This window comes from Poecilia latipinna, unplaced genomic scaffold (genome assembly GCF_001443285.1).
Source record: "Poecilia latipinna isolate Pla-1442-1.1 unplaced genomic scaffold, P_latipinna-1.0 Scaffold0, whole genome shotgun sequence".
In the NCBI taxonomy this organism is placed as follows: domain Eukaryota; kingdom Metazoa; phylum Chordata; class Actinopteri; order Cyprinodontiformes; family Poeciliidae; genus Poecilia; species Poecilia latipinna.
In genome coordinates this window covers 807,539-828,746 of record NW_015112616.1, presented here as the reverse complement: position 1 = coordinate 828,746, position 21,208 = coordinate 807,539, and the positions used below count along the sequence as shown (strand labels likewise).

Here is a 21,208-nt window from a genome sequence, read left to right as displayed (position 1 = left end):
TTTTGAGAATTTTACAGCCATAAAATCAGAAAAATACCAGGCGCCCCAGTTACAATTATGGTCTTAAAGTCATTTTGGGTGCTTTCATTTTCAATCTTTAACTTCCAGTTGCCTCTAAGTTTGCATTTATCATGCTCTCATCTGACTGTAAAAGTCATGCCAACATTTAATAAAATATCGCTGATCTACTTTTCTTGACAAATGTCATATTTAGTTTTGCGGAGCCTCCACAGATTCTACCAGATTAAAGTTGGATCCATGTTAATGTTGCTTCCGATCAGAGAACGTTGATACAATCAAAGGATTAAGTCAAAACTAAATCTCCAATGGGCAGATGGGGCAAACATTTTGCAGTTCCAAAAAAAAAGACCCAAAACAAGATTTTAAAAAAAATGGTACATTTGGAGGAGGAAATTTTGAATCCCATGGCCAAATAGTAAGCTGAATTGGAATAGCATAAAACTAGCTCAAATAATTTTGCGTAAGCATATCTAGCATTAAGCAAACACTTACTATTTCCCTGGCTACTTTAAGAATGACTTTACACTGCTGGTTTTCAAATAATGCCACTTTTTCAAATTATGCTTATTAGACTGCCACTCACCTGACTAATTTTAGCAGCATCCTTTCTTGTAGAGAAAGGGAAAAAACAAAAAAACAAAAAACAAAGAAAAACTGTATTTTTGAAGTGGAAATAAATACCAATGACAGCGACACCGTGAGGCCGCAGGGGGTGAGAGGGCGGATGGAGAAGGAGGAGTATGGGTGCGCACAGCGCGGGTTTGGTGCGCGGGCATGGAGCAGCGGTGAAACCGATCCCAGCTGCTGCCTTGGAGGGGAATGAGAGCTATTCCTGTCCCCCTGTGGGCTGGATCACGTGTCCTCCGGGGAGCGTTTGGCTTGGGGACCACGTCGGGAGAGAGTGTGAGCGCACCGTTGCGCACAGCTGAGTTGGAGAGCAACAACATCCTCGAGAAGCGTTGACGGTCTGACGCGGAGGAACCACGACCAGTTTTGTTTTGGGGCGTAGTCATAATAGTAATAATAATAGTAATAATAATAGTAATAATAATAATACTCTCCACGGCGTCTACTCACCCCTCTGCTACAACGTGGGTGATCCCTAAGTCGCTGCTTCGTTAAAACTTCTCAGTGTAAGAAACTGTGATCTCCACGGCGAGCCTCTTCTCCTTCCTCCTCTTCACGTCGACATCCAGGGCTGTCACGGCAAGCGGAGGTAGGATGCGCTTCTTTCCTCTGCTTTATTGTGGTGGGATGCACATAAGGACACAAACAGGCTAAATAATCAATTTTGTTTGTGTGCTGCCAGTGGGAAGCTTTTGATGCTGCATGGAGCAACAAAACAGTGAGTGCTGGAGGACAGATGAACTCTTGCATAAGCTCAGTATACTGTAGCGTCTATTGGGAACACAATAGTTGTCATTGTTTTTCCCCCAAATGTTTCCAAAGAAGCTGACTAAATTATATTCAGTCTTTCCAAAAATATTTAACTGGTCCTGAACTCACCAGTATTGCACAGCAGTAGGGATGAGCTGGTATGAGAGTCTCACAAAATAAGCTTGAGTAAAAATACCTCATTGTGATACTTGCACAGAAGTTAATTTGTTAGTCCTCCTTCAGTGTTCACACAATCATTGGACATATTGCAGACTGTGGAGTCTGCCTTGAGTGCAAGAGGAAGGTGTAGAAGCCATCTTTCAGCCTGCTGACTGACAGTGCACAGCACCAGGTTGGGAGGAGGCAGAGCTGCTCGCCCTATACTTCAGGTAGTTTGAGAAAACACTGGTTGCTCTAACACTTTATATTTCATATCAATAAAAGGGCAAACTTGCTCGATGTCATAGTTAGTTTGTGTAACTTTTCCCCCTTAATAAAGTTTAGTTAAGAAAAGAAATTGATGGGGAGGCAAAAAACATTTTCTGGTTCTGACACCTGTAAATGAAATGTACCTTTACATCTTTGAATAAATAAAAATGTAAAGACAGCACATTGTTCATAAATATCAGTGAAAACAAGAGAGTGATCCTTTTATTGTTAAAGTTATGAATTATAACTTTGAGTGGTATTTACACTATGTCTTTAAACAAAAATGTAAAATGTTGGAGTTCCACATCATGACCTCACATTGTTTTTAGTCAACTGGGAATATTTCCAAACAGCAGAATCTTTATCTTATGAATACAAGAGCAAAGTGTAGTAGCGTATTTTTTCAGCCAGCTGTTTGTGTGCAGCAACAAGTTGGGAGAGGCAGAGCTGCACTTCCCTATTATTTAAACAAAAATCTGTGGTGACTTAAAGCCTGTCCATGACATGACGGTATTGGTATTATGGAAAATTTCAGAAATATTTTCACTTAATTTTCTAAATCTGGGTACATGTTGATGTAGATATCCAGATCTACTCCTGAGAAAGTCACCTTAGCTGAATCCCATCCCACCCACTGCATCAGTCTGACATACAGAATGACTTTAGACAATATGGATAGAAACAAGTTCAGAATGGATTCTGCACATATATTATGCACATATTTTTCTCTTACTTATGCAGAAAAAAAGCATAAGTCAGGGAAGAGTAGTCATTGTAGTAATTATTCAAAGTAAGTTGAATATGACAGGGTGACCTTTAGGGATATTTCATCAGTTTGGCTCTGGTTTCTTGGTATGTTGTTGAGGGCTTGCTGCTGGTGACAGTAGGAACCAGAAAAAGGTTTGACATCAAAAACGCAGAGTGCAAAATGTCAGCTCCCCATCCATTATGCATTAGACCTGAGCAATACAAGCGTTGCTTTTCTGTGTTTTAAAATGAGAGGACAAATAATTGGTTAGTGTAAGCTCATCCTGTAAAACACAGTCAAACAGATCTGCGTCCCAACCCAAAATATGATGTTTTGTCTCTTTCACGCCGATCAGCACTGGAATATAAAACCACATTTAATGAACTGTTGTTTCACCGTCTTATAATAAAGATGAATGAGCCCACTCTCTATGTCTTCCTTGTTATACTGCCTGATCAAAGTAGTTAATGAGACAGGTCTCAGTGCATGGGGCCTGACACTCTCTGAGACGAGGCTGCTAGTTGGGTGAATACAGCTGACACCCTCATTCATCAAACATCTACAGGGTGCTGCCTGCTTTCTCATTCTATCCAAGCTTTTCCTATTTCTCTCTCACGCTCCGCAGTTGCAGCCTCAGATGACGATAATTAAGACATTATAAAGATGACAGAAGCTGTGCCTTTTCTACTGGAAGGACAGGATATCTGTGTCTACGTGCTGGGATGATTATAGTTGTGGCAGAGAGTTGGACGGGGGATTGGAAATCGTTGTTGCAGCTGCAGTGACTTCCGAGAATAGTTAAGTAGTGTACCTGCTTGACTTCGTTAACATTGTGCACCACGCTCCCTGGTAAAGATGTGTAGAAAGCAGTAAAGGAAATGCACCATTTATTGCATTAATGTATATTTATTATAATAATAAATATAACTGAATATGTTATTAATTTAAGATTGAACAACTCCACATTGGAAAAACAGTATATTTCACCAGTATGACACTTAGTGACCTTTAATTTTTCCTGTAGAGTAAAATAAAACTTTTAGCTACTTATACTTTTCCAGAATATCCAGTGTTAGCTTTCAACTCATCATTTCTGACTTTTATTTTTCCAACTTTTTTAGCCAGTCTTCTCAATGGGAAAGAGAAGATAACTTTTTTTTTTCCATATGTTTTGACTTTCATAAAGAAATCCAAATTATCCGGCTTTATCCCTAAAGTTTGAGCACAAAAGACAAGGGATTTGACCGTGGTTCCATTTTGTTCTCAATTGAGGTATTTTAAATATGAGAATATGAGAAGGGAAATAAAAATACATGTTTTTGTTTTGTATGTTCTTTAAATATGTACATAGATACTGCGATGGACTGGCAATCTGTTCAGGGTGCACCCCGCCTCTTGCCTGAAATGTCTCACTGGAGACACACACCAGCAACCCTCCCGACCCTACTAGGGACAAGGGTGTAAGAAAATGGATGGATGTACAGTGTTTTTATAAATAGTTCAAAGAAACTAGCTAGGTTCCTAAAGTTCCCCTTATCTACACTCAGACGAATGAACAACAATATTTTAACAACTGCAACTGGTGACAAACTAGGCTGGATGAAGACAAACAAGGCTGGTGCATTGTGCATTGTCACAATGCACAATGAACAAGGTGGTAAAAAGAAATAAATCTTCAAAGCTCATTGCTAGAAAAATGCAGCAAAGAGCAGCATCTTGAGGGCACCAAGTCTTCTTAACAACCATTTATTTTAAAGCTTTTCTACACACCTCTATGTCAGTAATCCTGAAGGATGCTCTATCTCTCACCTGCAGAACTCGGATATGAACGGATAGAACAAAACCATTAATGACTTTTCTATTTTTTCCTCTTTTGGCTTTAAGAAAATATCCGTAAAATGTGTCAGCTAGTAAACATAAAAATAGTACACATGTTTATTTAATTTTTACTTCAATGTTTTTGGTAGGATAATTAACTTCACAGGAATGTCACATTGTCTTGTCACAGGTGACGTGGATGGATATATTATCGCCTCCATTAGAGGCGAAGCGCAATAAAGTTTTAAAATGATATGTTGAGAAATTATTTCCCATATATCTAATAGAAGTGGGAGTCTTTTACTATCTGACAGTTTGATTTGATTCAGAGTTTTGGGGCCACGATTCAAGTCAAAATCGAATTTTTGATTCAAAGAAATTATTCATAATGATTTATGCTTCATTTTATAGTTGTACCAAGGATCTTTATGACCTACTATTGTCTGCCTTGCAGGGCAGAATGACAAATGGAGACATTAAAAGTATCTTTTTCACATTTATTAGCTTCTAAACATTAATTCATTCTTAGACGGATTTACTCCCTCCCTGCGTTCTCCATTTTACTTTAACGAAACAGTCTCCTCTGTGGATGACAGGGGAGATTTCTATCCAGAAGTTTATAGCCATCTCACAGTGTAGTTTAGTGAAGAGTTACACAAATGTACATAATTATTTACCGTGTCAGACATAATGCTCCTTAAAAGTATCCATGCCTCCCGCGGATCCAAAAACGCAAAGTGGAGGTAGTGAAAGTTGAAGCAAAAGATCAACTTTGCTTCCCAAGTGCATTTCTGCATAAAACACGGCCAAAAAATGTCTGACCAATCACACATCACACCACACAGAGCTCTGCACAGGAGGCTCTGCTTTACCTTGGATCAGCTGTACTTTGGCTCTGCACATTTGCGGCGTTCCCAAAGCACACAGTCTTCATTTTGCAAACCACGGTGAAGCTCATGTGAAGCTCGGTCTTCCCAGGCGTTTTGTAAAAACCATAATGAGCCCAAATGTTTGCCTTCAATGAACACAGGGGCGGTTGAATCTCTCTCTCTCTCTTTCATTTTTGTAGTTTGTTTTTGTGCTTTCCATGCATGCGTATATTCCAGTACCGGCTGTGGAATGGCATCAGGATGTCCAATATAGTTACAAAATGGAGTATTTTATATTGATTCTGTAAATAACAATCATGATTCTCCTGTGAATCGATTTTTTTGTCACGGTCCTAAAAGTTAATATACTACGCTATAGAAAATTAAAGAAATTTCCATCAGAATGCATCCTACACATAAATCTGAGGTTATCTGCTTTGCAGGCTGCAGCTGCAGCCTGAACATGCTTTGTTTCTGATGTGGTTCTGCCAGTGGGGCATTATATCAGTGGGTGCAATGTTCATTCAAATGTAGGGAGGGGTTTTGATGGAGTTAGAGTGGGAAAAAAAAAATCTATGAATACATCATTGTCAGCGCTGGGAGATAGATTGAGTTGGAAAACATTAGCATATTAGGTATGATGAAAAATCCAACATTATGCAACTTTACTTTTAATCTGATTATTTCATTGTGACCTCTTCTTCTGCTGTAGATTAATAGGTTTTGTGTTGATAATAATAACCGCTGCCTAATGTTCAGATGTTCTCGCAACATTTGCTGGCATCAAAATAATGGATTCAGTAACCAAAACCAAACACCAAAGAATGCTGTTGGCATATTTTGGTTTCAAGCCAAATAAAAATTAAATGTTGAATTTTTGTTCTTCTCTTTAGATTTTTTCAGTTGTTTGGCACAAATGAACTAAATAAAAAAAAACGATTGTCTTATTGGGAATACCTAATTTTGAGTTTCCTTTCACTGGTGTGCCGAACCACCTGAAAGTCTGCTTACACTTATTTTAGTTTGTATGTATGTTAAATTTACTGTAAGATAGGGTTTGGATATCTTCTTAGTTAATAATTTAGTTTAGTTTGACTGGGAACTGAATCATATCAGGTTTATTAAGTCGTTTCCAGAGAGTTTCTTCTGCATGAATTTGCGCCAGTGGTGATTTTTATATCCAAACAATGGGTTACCGTAGACGGTGGGATACTGAGGTCAGTCAGTCGCTTCTTTGCCAGCACAGCGGCAGAAACACATCGAAGCCTCCAGTCGACATCGCACTATTTAATCTCAGCCCTCATCAGGAGTTTAATATTCAATTATGAGGGTCCTCCTGTTCAAGCTGTTTTTGGATGACTGATGGAAGTCCCCACCTATCGATAAGTGGGCATCTTATCTTAATAGGCTCACAGTTTGCCCCTGACAAAAGAAGAAAAACAAGACAGATGGCTTGTAGGAGTGCTTTACTGATGCGGTCAAGAGTTCTTTGCAGTTTTATCTAATTAGTGCATTTATTAGATTTAGAAACAGGAGAACATGTGAGGATGTGGGACCAGTAAGACTAAGTTTAAAGGACTACCTTCAAAAAGTCTTTACCTTTTTTAAAAATAAATCATGCTCAATTGAATAGAAGAAGTGAAGTGAATGTCCAAATGTGTTCTTTCAGAGTGCTTCATGACAGCGTCATCCCCTCCTGCCTCTTACAGAATAACTGTGACACTGTGCCAAGCTGTCATGTCCAGCTGAGCCTAAAGAAGCAGAGGTCTCCCAGTGTTGGGCGGACAAACAAGAGGCGGACAGAGGCAAGACAGTTCAGTTTTTGCCCTGGTAGAGTGTTGGGAGAGCAGCATCTTTCTCCTCTGTCATCTGATGGCAGATAAGGCTCCTCGGCAGACAGGTATTGAGACCTTGCTGGTGGGCCATCTCTTGAGCTGAAAGCTGGACCAAGCTGTCAGTCCGCCTAGCGCTTAGAGGCATCGATGGACGTGCAGCCGTATGAAAAACCTACAAAATCCCCAACTCTGAAAATACACAGGCATTCACAGCCCACCCCCGAAGAACGAAGGGCTGAGATCAAGCCAACTCACGAGAGGCTGTTTTCAGATAAATTCCTCCTTTGGGAAACTACTGTGTCCTTCATGCCCTTCATGCACATGTGCATATAGTCACACACACACACACACACACACACACACACACACACACACACACACACACACACACACACACACACACACACAGATACACATCCTCCCCCTCTTTTTAATCGGAAGTGAAAAAACAAGGACATATGGTTTACTATGCAGAGTAAAGATCCTATAAATGAATTTGTAGTAGACATTTGCTGTCAGGAGTAAATAAAGATCTGCATAAATGTGTCTGTCATTGTACAACTGCCACACTTGGTTGAATGAATTTACCTTACTTTCACCTTATGAGATTGACCCTCAGGAAACTGCTGGATGATGTTTTCAGTTAGTGTGAATAATGATGACAAACAGCTGAAATGACAACAGGCAGGAAGAAGGTGGAACACAAACTTAGCCTGGTTTTAATAATCATATTTTGACGGGTTCTTTATGAATTGTTTATTGCCTGATTAGTTTATCAATTTTCATAAATGAGCTTCTATCTATCAGTTTCATTAGAGTAGCTTCATAAAGATAATTGAATCATTTTTTTCTGTTGTTTACTCGGTTATGTGCTCATATTGGCAGCTGCAGTTTCTCGGTGTTTTAACTTCGTTTTAGTCAGCGATGGTTTGTTTACATGTGCTCATTTCCATTCATTTCTTTCCAATATAGTGCAACAGAGGAAAGTAGTTTTCTATAAATTAAAGCAATGAAGTTGCGATGAATGAGCTACTTAAGACAAAACAAAGTTAACTGGCAATCTATAGCAGTCTCCCGCTCGATCAAATTAATATGGCCTTAGTGTCATTTTCATGACGGCTGTGGTGTAGAACAGGAATCCATTAAAACTTGCTAAACAATATCTGTTGGATTCTTCACTAGATGCACTCACAATATTGGCAGAAGCATTACTTTTCTTTTCTCTTTATGCTGGTTTATGTTTCTTGTCTGGCTGTGAGAGGACAGTGCCTTGTAAAAGTATTCATACCCATGGAGGTTTTCACAGTTTGACAGCCTCAAATTGTTCTGTTTTAGTGGGACAGAAAAGTGACAATCAAAACACAAATCAGGACGAGCTGCAACCGTGTCTTTGATGCAACAAATTCAGTTGATTGTGTAAATGTTAAGCTGTAAAATGTTGCAATGTAATTCTTTTAAACTGGAGCGGATGGTGGTAGTGTGTCCTGTATTCAGATGAGGGGGTGTAGTTACCTTTGCGTGACGTGTTACACTGGGGTGGCCTTGGCTGACATAAAGGTATCCAAAGCTGCTTTCAAAGGTTATATTCTAAACAAAATTTAGCAGCGAGCTGTGCATAAAGTGAGTGCATCAATGGTATCATTCCTGTATCGCTGAAGCATCACCATAGGGAGGAGGCAGAGGAGTTTGATGTTTTTCACAGATTCTGTCTCAATGTGTTTTAACAAATATGTAAAACACATATTTTTATAAAAGCTATCTGCTGCATCTTTAATGGCAGTATTTAATTTAGTGTCAGATACTTTGCTTTGTTAGTGGCATAACAAAAGCATCCAGTTGAGGCTGTTCTGTGGAGGCAGTTTGGAGCAGAATTGAAGAAGACAGTGTCCTCTTCGTGTCTGCTGTCACCACTTGTTACTTAGAAACATTAAAGGTCGTGCGAGGTGCATGGATTGGCATCTTTACCTAATTTACTGTGAAATATCCTTCCTAATTTCTGTCTCACTGACCTCTGCTGTCAGACTAAAGGTACGGATTTCTGGGGAGAAACGGGCACAATCACACTCTGTTCTTTTTCTTCTCTCTTAGCCTTTCTACTCCTTCTCCACCTCCTTTCAGCCTTCTTAACTTACTGTGGATTTCTCATTTAGATTTATGAGACACATCTACACCCCCCTCCTACTGACAAACATGATCTAAATCTCTCCTTTGTAGTTTATAATCATCTCCCTTGCAGGGTTTATGTATCCCATTCAGTTCTGCCAGTTTAGAACCAGATTATCTGCTCTGTGTCCTCCACAGTGTTGGAAGGAATGTTAATTGGTAGGTTGCGGAAAACAAACTATTTGTCATATGCATCTTGATTTAAATTAGAAGATGACACTTTTTTTTTAATACACCAGCAGTAATTTCAGAACTTCACACAATGAATTTATGCAGTGGAAGAGCTTGTTTCTGTTTGTCTCTTGTTTGGCTTCTGCTTTGTTTTAAGTGCATTTTGGATGTTTTGTTCTTTTGGGTATTTTAGCCTTTTGAGTTGTCTGCACCAGACGCCATAATGAAAACCTCAACTTTACCAGCACTGATGACCTGGAACTTAAAAACCATGTGTTTTCCAAACCATTGGTTTGTTCTGTCCAAGCTCTAAAAGGTCACAGAATCAACGACACTAATATCTCACATCAGTTCATCTCTTCTGTTGATTCAGGCTGTGACAGAGCAAGAGAGAAGAAAACTTATAGAAAGTAACAGGAAGGGTTTACATGTTACAAAAACATTGCCCTGTTTCATTAATTTGTCATGAAACAAATTAATGAAATACGTATTGAATCTGACGTTTTAGTAACCAAGGGAGCTCTTGTTGCTAATATAAGATGCTACATAGACAGCTTAATGTCCCTCCAACCACGTATACATCCATTCTGTATACCCATCCTTCTATCACCATTACTTTGAAGAAAGGCTATTTAACTTTCCTACAATAAAGTATTTTTGGATTGAATTGAAATAAATATTTTCAATGCAGTTTAATTACAGAATCTAAAGAGAGATCAGAATGCACATCAACAGGTCAGAGCTTCATAATAATTAGAAAATGGTAAAAAAACAAATAAAAAAAATCTGTGATCGATGTATTTCTGATTTCATGTTGCCTCTTTCTAATTGGAGACGTTTACCTGAAGATATGAAGTCACGAACCAGGGACATTTTGTATCTGGTCAAATGATGCACTGCTATTTTATAGTGAGGGTTATCTTAAATATTACCTTACTGAGATTTTTACCTTGGAGATGGTTTGACTTGACATTACTTCCTGAACAAAATAAAGTTTTACTTTGCTAAAATTGAGGGCACGACACCGTACTTCCCTGAAGTCAGAAGAGATTTTTCACATTTCCAGGTTAAACCTGAGAGTGCCAAAGGATTTAGCTCTGACCTTGGGGATCAAATCAGATACAAAACCTCCATCGACCTAAAGCTGCACTTCTCAGCTTATCACTTTTATTGCAGAAGTGCTTCCAGCCTTCACAGGGTTGACTGCTTGATGAAGAATAAGCGCTCATAAGTGTTAAGTTATTTTTTTCTTACAGAAAACTGTTGGACAATTGACTCTTTAGAGAAAAGCTTTGCATGTGGGCCAGCGAGATAACACTGTATTGCACATTCAAGCCCTAAAAGTGATATTGAATCAGCCCTCTGTGTTCAGGAGAACACTGGACAGACTCCAGCCTTCTGCTGTCCTCCTCCACCACTGGCTTTCTCATAAAGCAAATAAAGAATTACAGTTGCAACATGGCATTTTTAGATCTCATTACTGAATTCCTCATCTCACGAGAAAGGAAACCAGCTCTTAGAAAACCCCAACAAAAGCAATACTCTCATAACCCATGCAACCTCGGCCTCATGGGAAAAAAAGTCAGTCCTGCCCCCCATCACACTGCTCCCACCGCTGCCACTCAGCAGCATTCTTCAGCTGTGTTTAGAAGGTGATCTAACATTAAAAAAAATAAATAAATAAACTTTGGTTGGCGAACAGGAAAACCACCATGGTCTCCTCTGAATGGAGCTGGGAGTTTGTCTTTCTGCCCTTTATTTACGCTGAGATATGAAGCTATAACGACTCTGACTGTGTTTGAATGAGTCCGGATAATTACATCAGGACTTCATGTGAAAATGTTATCACAATGCCGCTGTTCTGAGTATCCACGTAATCTCACTCTATACAAATTCACTTTTGAATTGAGTTACACAAGTGGGTTTTTGTAGGTTGTTTTTCTTAGATTTTTTTTTCTTCTTTTCCCAAGAGATTTAATACATTCTTGTTCATTTCATGTCCTGCAGGCGGAATGATGAAAAAGGTCTTTCGCTGAGGCTGAACAGCTTTTTTCACACATGATTTAAGACCCATTTCTTGTTGTATTGAAGAGAAAGTCATTTCAATTCACTTGCTTTGTTGCTATGGTGTTATGGGGCTAAAGTAATGACAGCTTAAAATAAAAACAACAAAAAAAAGACATTGCAAAACATAATTGAAACTGCAAATATTAACATTAACTTTATATTGAGAGTGAAACAAAAATTGCTTGTGAAAAAGATTCAGTGTGCCTGTGATTATATACAATATAACAAATAACTCGCTTATTTTAACTCTGTAAAATTTTTTTGTTGTTTTTGTTGTTGACACAGTTTCAATTCTCTGTCACAGCTTTGTTGTCTGCAACTGGACTTCAGAGCCACATATTTTACATTTTAGTGGACGACACTTGTACTGAGCAAGCTACCAACAATTCAATGACTCAATCCAGTTTAATAGCCAAGGAAGATGAAGAGGTTCCTTACCTGTTGTTTAGAAGGTCCACCTTGAATCACGCATTGCATATTTCGTATCTGGGGATGGTCCAAACCTAGACTGAAGCTGAGATGAGCACCGTTGCTGTTTTAGATCAAATATTGGAATCATGTAGCAGTTTATAAGTCCTTGTGTCAAAACACGTCAAACATCTTATGACAGGCCCGCTTATTTGGCTGACTGAAAGGTTTCTTTGGATTGTTTGAAGTGAGGCTCTGTGATGGTTTTAATGTTTATTGTTTCCTTATTTCTTTTAGAAAAATGTCATGTCACAGTGAGATTGTTGGAGGAGTAAAGACAAAGGCAAGGTTATTTGTGTTGCGCATTTCAACAACAGGACGATTCAAAGTGCTTCACATGATGAAAACATAAACCAACAGGCTGGATGCAGTACATTGCAGTTACAAAATAAAGGGAAGCAAAGAAAAGTTGGGATACAAAATACAATTACTATTTCAGTTCTTATTCATCAAAGGCAACCCTAAACAGATGGGTTTTTAGTCTTGATTTAATGGAGCTGTGTGTTTCTGCAGTTTTCTGGATGTTTGTTACAGATTATTGTTAATAACTGGATTCTGCTTCTCTATGTTTGGCCGTTGTAAGGACAACAGAACTGGGGGTGATGTGCTCTAAGTGAGAATGCAATATTTACCTGGGCTCCTTTGCATGTGTGTATTTTGTGGCAGATCAGGACTGAGAAACACACGAAGCATGAAGTTTCTGCAGTTTACTATGCAAATTTGAGGAAGGTGCTGTGAGAAAGGCCCCAATTCCAAATAAATTAGTTTTATTAATAGCCAATGCTGAAAGCATAACCACAGTGCTACCGTGCACCAGAAGCATGAAATGTGAGTACTCACAGCAGGCTCCACTGTGGGGAAGGAGGTGCAGCGCAGTGAGCAATCAGTGAGCGTGTGAGCAGCCCGTACACAAGGGTCATTGACAAAGCTTAGACCTAGCTCCTGGTTGGTTGGTTCTGGTTGGGAGAAGGTGTAGGAGCTCTTTGTTCACAGATAAACTGTCTCATAGTACACTGCCATGACATAGTGAGAGTTTTATCAAATATGTAAAAAATAAAATAAAATAAAAAAATCACAGTTTCCATAAAAGTATTCCTACTGTAGCTAAAACATAATTATGAAATCCCAAAGAATCTATCGAATTTGATTCATCCTTCCTTCACCTTCACATCCAGAAAACAACAAAGAGTACAGTAATTTTTAACAGAGCAGCATCAGCAAGTCTGGCAGTAATTCAACTCAAACTATGCCAAGATGTTGGCTAATGTGGGCAGGAAATCTTCACAGAGTGACACTGCTTTAAAGGGAAGTGGACAGAAAAGTGGAGCTGGATTTTTCTTATCTTTCCCAAAGGATGTAAAGTCGAGCTGGGTATACTGTATCTGGACCTCTTNTGTCTCNTAATTANACCTTCACTTTTTTTTTTTTCTTTTTTTTTTTGCTTGGAGAGCACAGGCCAGAGGCATGCAAATTCAGATTTGCAGATGCAAATCAAACAGGAAGTAAACCAGAAACCTCAAATATCAATCCTTATATAAAAAAGCACTACCTCTTTGTGACCTTACTGAGTATTTGTAGCCGTTGGGGATTTTCACAAATTTACGATGATTGTTGTTAAGATTTAGTGCAAGTTGGATAAAAAAAGCAGTTGTGTTCAGTTTATTTATTTTGCACCAATTCACAACACATGAAAAAGACAACCAATCCAATCTTACAAGAAGATTTGTGACATGCATACATTCTGAATGTGTTCTAAATATATGATTGTTTTTCTTAATTTATTGTGTATATATATTTCCCAAGTCTGTGTGTTTTTAGGGTTAGCAACTAAGCAAATATTAGGGTAAAAGTCAAAGCTTTTTAAAAAAGTAGTTTTCCCCAATTGTGTATGCATGTATATTTACATTTTGACTTTAAAATTGCTTTTGTGTGTTTTGGGATAAAAGTGATAAAAAGTAAAAAAAAAATAAAATAAAATAAAATAATTAAAAAAAAAAACTCTGCAAAACAAAATTTGCATTCTCAGTGTTTAGCCCCCTAGGTAGATTTTGACATATTTCTCTCACAGTTTGAGCTTCTCCTGTAATCATTTAAAGTTATTCACAGCCTCCCTCAGAATATACAATTTTGACGCAATATTCAGATAATGTTTTACCCCGGGTGTGCTGAGTTACTTTTATTCTCAAATTGGGTTACTTTGACAGAAATGGAAACCTATTCTCCATCTCTCGCTCTGAATTTAGCTGACAGTGGAGGTGCAAATAATTAATGACAGTTCGGAAATCTCTTCCAAGCCCCTCTCAAGAGACTGAACAGGGATGAAAAACGGAGCCTGAAATGGCTTGGACTATTCTCTAAAACAAACAAAAAAAAATCTGTCATCAAATCAGAGCGTTTTTTTACTGCAAAGAATTAAAATGTGTTGTATTTTTTTTCTCACTCTGTCTGCAAATAATATTTTGACCCAGTTTCAATTGAAGCCTGTTTAGATCTGGTAAGACTTTTGAATTAAAAAAAAAAAAAAAAAAGTGAAATAATCTCCTTGGAGAGTTGGCTTAGAAAATGTGTTACTCTAGAAGAAGTCACTGGTTCGTTTTTCACAGTCACTTTGTCTTGTTCAGTCCTACAGATGTGCTGAAGCCTTTCCCAGCTGTTACTGGGCAAATGGTAGGTTACGTACTGGACAGTCCATCACAAGGCCTACATAGAAACTCACAATCTGAGCACTCAATTGTACTGTCCATTTAAATATAGCAACCTAATGTGTTAGAGAAAAAAAGATTGTCATATTGTACGTTTAAAGCTAGAATGTGACAAAATCTAAACAAAAACAAAAAATCAAAGATTTCGATGAAAGCTCTATAAAAACAATTTATCAATCAGCAGCACATCGATTTGTAGCGAAGTGATCAGAGAAACTGTTTGACTGCAGTTCGCTAAATAGTGATAACTATTTTATTAAGTCTTGGATGATGAGATGTCACTGTTAGCTAGAATATATTTAGCTAAAAAACGGCAACTGTAATCTTGTTTAGAGCTGATGAAGGAGAGGGGAGCACACACTGGAGATGGATGCAGCCTGAAGGAGAGAGGAGAAGTGAAGCAGATGGAGAAACAAGCTCAGAAGTCCTGAAGCGACTCTTTTGAGGATGTGGGGAGAAAGGGACAGTTTGTTTTATTCAGTGTGTACGCTGTTATGGAGTATTCACTCAAATTGACACGCAAAGCTGCAGTCTTTCTGCTGTGCTTGGTAATAGATTTTACAGGACGTGGCTCCCTTCATCTGCTGTATATTGAATTTCATCAGCAACAGCGGATATATTGCACTGCTATCCAATACTGCAGTAGAAATGAGGAAAGATGTGGAATTTACTGATTTTCTGACAGAAGTTTTTTTTCCCGCTCCATGTTATATATGTCACATTGTCACATCGCATGTCACACTTTTGCTTAGTGCATAGTATGTATGTGTAGTTTCTGATTTTAATCTTGCTGTGGCATAGATTTGTTTCATGGCTGCTTGTTTTTACATTATGCAGATGCAGTGACAGTCCTTCACATTGTTAGATTTTTCAGCTGATTTGCACTGGTTGATGAAAATATATTCATATTATCATCAGTACACTTTGTTCATGGCTGCGTGTCAGTCATACAGTTGTGGTTTGTCAAGCGACTCGTCTTCACTTCGATTAATATCTTGAAACTCACAGGAGGTAAATTAAATGATTTACATTTTCCGCTCCTGTTGAGCCATCTCCTTTTTTAATCTCCAACTAGGATTTCATCTCAAGCAGAGAGCTTTAAAATATTTAAATTAGAATAAATTATCTGTGCGATTATCGTTTTGACTGGCTGATCAAATAAAAAGTCATAATCAGACTTAATGAGTTCATGATTTGATTCATAATGTAACACATATTAAATCATTTTAGTTATATGTTGTTAATTATTTATCCTCATATATCAGTTGCTGTGAGGACAGCTGATGGCTTTTCCTCTTTAGTTACGGCAGCTCTTTCCTCACTTTCCTCTGATGTAAAACTCCTTTGAATTTTTGTTCTTCCGTGTCCTTTTAACATACAAGATTTGTGTCAGCATTAATCATACTTGAGCTTTGCAGGGTTTGCACTAACATTAGGTTGACTTCGTTACACCTGACCTAATCTGGCTGGGATCTGGGTCTGTGCTCATGTGTTTCCAGGAGACACTAGATGGCACTATGGGTGTATATAATTCCCCAGAAATCCTGTTGCTTCTTGCCCTAATTTCCATGGACTAAACAGAAAATACAAACGGGATATTGTTATTTTCAACATGAGATAATTAGGGAGTATATTCAAGGGAAGCTGGATTCTTTAACCATGTTTTTTGTTTGTTGTCTCGTTTTTGTTTGTTTGTTTTTTGATTGTATCAAGCTTCCAGAGTTTTAGTTATGTCAGAAGCATACTATTTTTATTGCATCAGATTAATGCCTTCTTGTTTTTGTAAATATAACCAGGTAACTGTATATGTAGAGAACGCCAGGACTACCTTTTAATGTGCTAATATTAGATGCCTACATTTTGCAAACCCACGTTTAATCCTCTTTTCATTTGCCATAGTATTAAAAAAAGAAGGCTGTGTGAGTTTTTTTTGTAAGAAGTACTATCATACGCTCTGCAGGATGTGTTTTTGTGTGCAATCCTTTTAAGCAGTGTTCCTTAGCTGACGGCTCTGCCTCATAAATGTGCATTTTGTGTCATGCACTTAATCTGTTCCATGTTAAGGATTAGCCTTCCCATCCACACAGAGAAGATAATCTCTCCTTCCCTCACCGTCTATTTCCCCTCCTTGCATCCTATTTTCCCCTGCTTCTTAATATTCATATGTCATGTTTATTTCCGGTGTTCCTCTCAGTCACTGTCTCATCTATTCCATAACCCCCACATCTCCGTTTTCACTTCCCTATATCGCTTCCCCCATTTATAATCAATGCAGTTTTGCAAGCCTCACAGCTTTTCCTATCCTCAGCATCGGTACTTGAGAAAGTTTTTTTGTTGTTGTTGTTTCTTTGGGGTTTTTTTTGCCAAAAGGCACAGGCATACAAATCCTGGACCATAAACATTAGAGTTTATGTAATTCATTTGAATATTTTTTCTGTTTTGTTTATTGACCCGTTATTTTCGGAAAGGCTTCTGAGGGTGTTTAAAAATTCATAACAAATCTTCAGCTTTCAATAGTCTTGCATGCAGTTCATCCAGATGTTTGCTACTATTTTGAGTTTACACCTTAAAGTTCTACATTTTGTATGTTCACTACTATTCCCATCAATGTTCCTGTTATTTTTTTTAACTTATTTTTTTTTAGAAATGCACTGGCATTCATTTGTTCTGCTTGTTGTAGTTCTGCCTGAGGAACTGGGAGTGTTATTATTGAAAGGCCTACATTCACTCTTACCTATGAACATTTGAAATAATTCTGCTGAAGGAACTGGCTTTGTAGTTTGCTCTGGGATTTAAGATCAAAGTGTTTCATCCAATATAACTCACTACTAGTTCCACCATCATGAGAAATGTATGTATTTAACAAGATTGTCACTAAAATGAATTTTATATTTAGGACTGTTATAAAAATTTAGGCTGATATTCATAAAGCTGTTATTCGTGATATCACATGTTTACTAATATTGCATATGTCCTATGATCTATCCACATGACCTTACTGCTCTGATTTAATGAAACTCCCTTCAATTCTTTGCTGCATCATTATCACTGTCACATGCTGAAAATTATCACTTTTTTCAATAACACAAAAGATTGAACATTTGCTGCAGGTTCCTATATAGAATTAGGTATTTGAAAGTTCATAGTTGATAAAAGATATCAAGATTATTCTGATTTATGCATCATCTGTACCCAATCTAGTATCTAGTCATTGTTTTTGCTCATCTCAAAAAGGGGCTAGAAGTATGATAAATTTATAGACCAAAATAGTTTAAGTTCATTTTGATGCAGTAACTGAATCTGGAAAAAAAATCTGTTTTTTCTGCATTTGACCTGATTTTACCAATCAGAGGCAGTCAGGGTGGGACAAAAGTATAAATCCAATTTCTGGCCCATTGATAGTTACATCTCCATATATCTGTTAAGTAGCTACATATGTTATTAAGAACATAAGTTATCAATTTAAACTACTTACACAGTTTGTTGTGACTCCCGTAGCTCTAAAATTAAACCATAAGAATTAAAAAAATAAAAAATAGACTAACCCATACTTAAAATATTATATTAGGAATAGTTTCAAGGTTTTTAAAATCACTGTTTATGTAAAGCTATTAATATGTTGTAATATGTGTCTGTTTTTATGGAGGAGATTAGAACAAGACATATAAACTGCTGTGTGGTAATATTCTAACCCCATGTGCTTGTGCACCAAAAAAGGAAAAATGTTGACTGGCTGCCAACTTTAAATCAGCTGCAGGGTGGTATTTTTCTAAACCTATAAACCCCAAAATAAAACATTTAACATGAGGCTTGTCAAAGCCTCATGTTAAATGAGGCTTCTCTTAGTGCTCTGCTCTAAGAGAAACCAATACAATACAAGAAAATTTTTTTCATTTTTTTTTCATTTAGGCAACAGAAATTCTTGAAACCACTGAAGGAGTGAGAGGAATGTTCTTTTAAGAATAGAAAAGAGGAACAAATGAAAAATTAGTTATTTATGATCAAACTTTTTTTACTTGAAAACTTGGCACCAGCTGTCTGACCTGTATCTCAGCATATATTATATTTACATCTTGAACTATTAGTAAAATGCACTCCTGTACTGCTACAGCATTGGAGCTGAATAAATCATAAAACTGTTCTCAGCATCAATCAGATATGAAGTTACCAATGTTGCAGTTCACTGCATATTTCAATCTGTAAATCAACCCATCAATGTTAATGCTAGAGCACTTTTTCAAACACTCAGGTGACTCTGTAGCTTTTCTGCTGATTTTTTTTTTTTCTAGACAGGATTCTCTGGAGTTGTTGATGTTTACCTCTTCGTGACCTTTTCTCAAACCAGAACTAACAGATCAATCGCGGCAGAAGCCGTATTAGCTTTAAACAAGCTCTTTGTTCAAGTCCACTGTTTATCCACACTAATTAAAACACTTCATTGTCAAGAGAGTTGCCTGGCAGTGTGTGTATATCCGTGTCTGCATGTGAGCGTACTGATAGAGCGCACAGCACGACCACTACAGTGGACCACTAGACTTAGAAAAAAAGAAAAACACAAAGGCCCCTTAATCACTCTCTACGTAAAGAGCTCTATTTTATTCAGTAAATTATAACCATGTAGTAAAAGATGTGCTCATTCAATAAGTGATTTAAAGAGTATTGCACACAGCGCCCTCTACTGTGTTTGAGCTGTTTGTTTGGATGAACTAGCTCAACAAGGGATAAGAAGTATGTAAAATGCATCTTGCGTTGTTGTTCCTTTCTATATATGCATTGTGTACTTTTGTTATTTCAAAAAAAAAAAAAATATTAGTTGCAAACTGATTCAAAGATTAAAACAACCAGATTAAAACTGCGGCAGGTTTAATTAAATTATGTTAATACAGCAAACTTACTGCAAAGGTGATCTCTGGACACACTGGAAATCATTAAAAACCTCTCTCGCAGTCACACATTAACATTAAGATATCTCCCAATTTCTAAATATGTTTTGAAAGGTTGTCAGGATTAGTCAAACAGTCTAACCACCTCGCCTAATTTTCAAAGACTTTGTTTACTCTAAATTTGGATGGGACCATTAGATAAAAAATATCACATTATTGTTGAATTTGTGGAGTTAAATTGAGCATACATAGGATGTTCATGGATATTCCTGTTTTGAGGAAAAAACAGTTCAGACTATTCTGAGTTACGTTTATTTTAGTTATTTGAGTCACAAACCTCCAAACTATGAGACTTCACAGAGCTCACTGATGTTACCTTTAAAAACTTAATGACAATAAAACATCAGATGGCTCACCGGAGTGTGAGCTGCTTGCTTCACATAACTTTATTGCATGAAGAGTGTAAGAAAGTATATGGTCAGATATCATGGCAGCTTTTCTGCAATTGTCAAATTTAGCTGAGACATAAGAGGTTTCTCAAATTAACAATTAATCTTCTCATAAACCATAATTAATCGTGGAATTTTGTGGATTCGTCTTCTTGGATGAATCATCTCCATCATCTACACACACCAATGAACGTTGAAAATGCTGATCAGAAAATCTCAAATTGATATTCAATTTTCTAATTCAGACTGAATGTTGTGGTTTTTAGAATGAAACACCTCAAAAATCAACTTATTTGTTGCTATAAAACATCAACATATTGACCTTTAAAGATTTCTTTGCACTCAAAAACAAAACAACAAAAAATGTGTTTTGTAATATTTATTGGAACCCCTTTTTTAAATCTGTTTCTTTATTAGAAAAAAACTCTCAGTCACTTTCTTGTTGCGTACCAATCCAAATATTATTTATTTTTTCTTATTGTTGTCTCATCATTCTAATTTGGAGAGTACCTTTATTTGAATTTACGTATTTAGCACCATTTCACCGAATTAATTTCTTTATTGTAAAACATTTAAGAAAGCCAAAAGAGCTTTTTGTTGTTTCATTCAGTATGAAGTAAGTGGCTCGTGAAGCAGAGTCACTTTGGTTTTACTGGGGAATAAATGTTTCGACATTTCATACTGTGGCAGTGCATTAACACTGTAAGACTAATTCCACACTCTGGAACCAGAGCTGTTGAATACAGGCCTTTTGGGGCAATAAATGGGAATATGTTGCTTTTTTTTTCTTCTTCATGTTTTAAAGCCTATATGCAATTTAGTTTTCTATTTTTAGGTACTGAACCCAAAGGGGGGGATTGTTCTAGTAATGTACTCTATGCTAAACCAGAGCAGCTTGTTGTAGCTTTGTTAAATCAAATGTTCACTCTCTGTTCTGACAGACTGCTTTTTAATAACTGCTCATGCCCTTTGTTCATGGTATCATCTACTTCTTTAGGTGTATTATGGATGGATAGAGACACTTTCAGTGCAATTCTGGTCCTTGTATACAGTCTTTGTTTCAATTTTACCACAAGTGTGTAATGGTCTTACTTAAAATTAAATAACCTATACTGATTTTAAAAAAAAAAAAAAAAAAAAAAAAAAAAAAAAGGGGGGTTTGGGGGGGGGGGGGGAAAAACTTTTGGGGGTTTGGGGTTTTTTTTTTT

At 37.2% G+C, this 21,208-nt stretch overlaps 1 protein-coding gene across 3 annotated transcripts in view; it reads left to right on the top strand.

Annotated features, from left to right (window-relative positions):
• The first annotated feature begins 752 nt into the window (after positions 1–752).
• mid2 (midline 2) overlaps positions 753–21,208 on the top strand; it is a 170,802-nt gene continuing 150,346 nt past the window's right edge. For all 3 annotated transcript variants that reach the window (XM_015029390.1, XM_015029471.1, XM_015029229.1), the window contains exon 1: positions 753–1,237. The gene's annotated coding sequence lies outside the window, so the exon portion shown is untranslated. The remainder of the gene's footprint in view (positions 1,238–21,208) is intronic.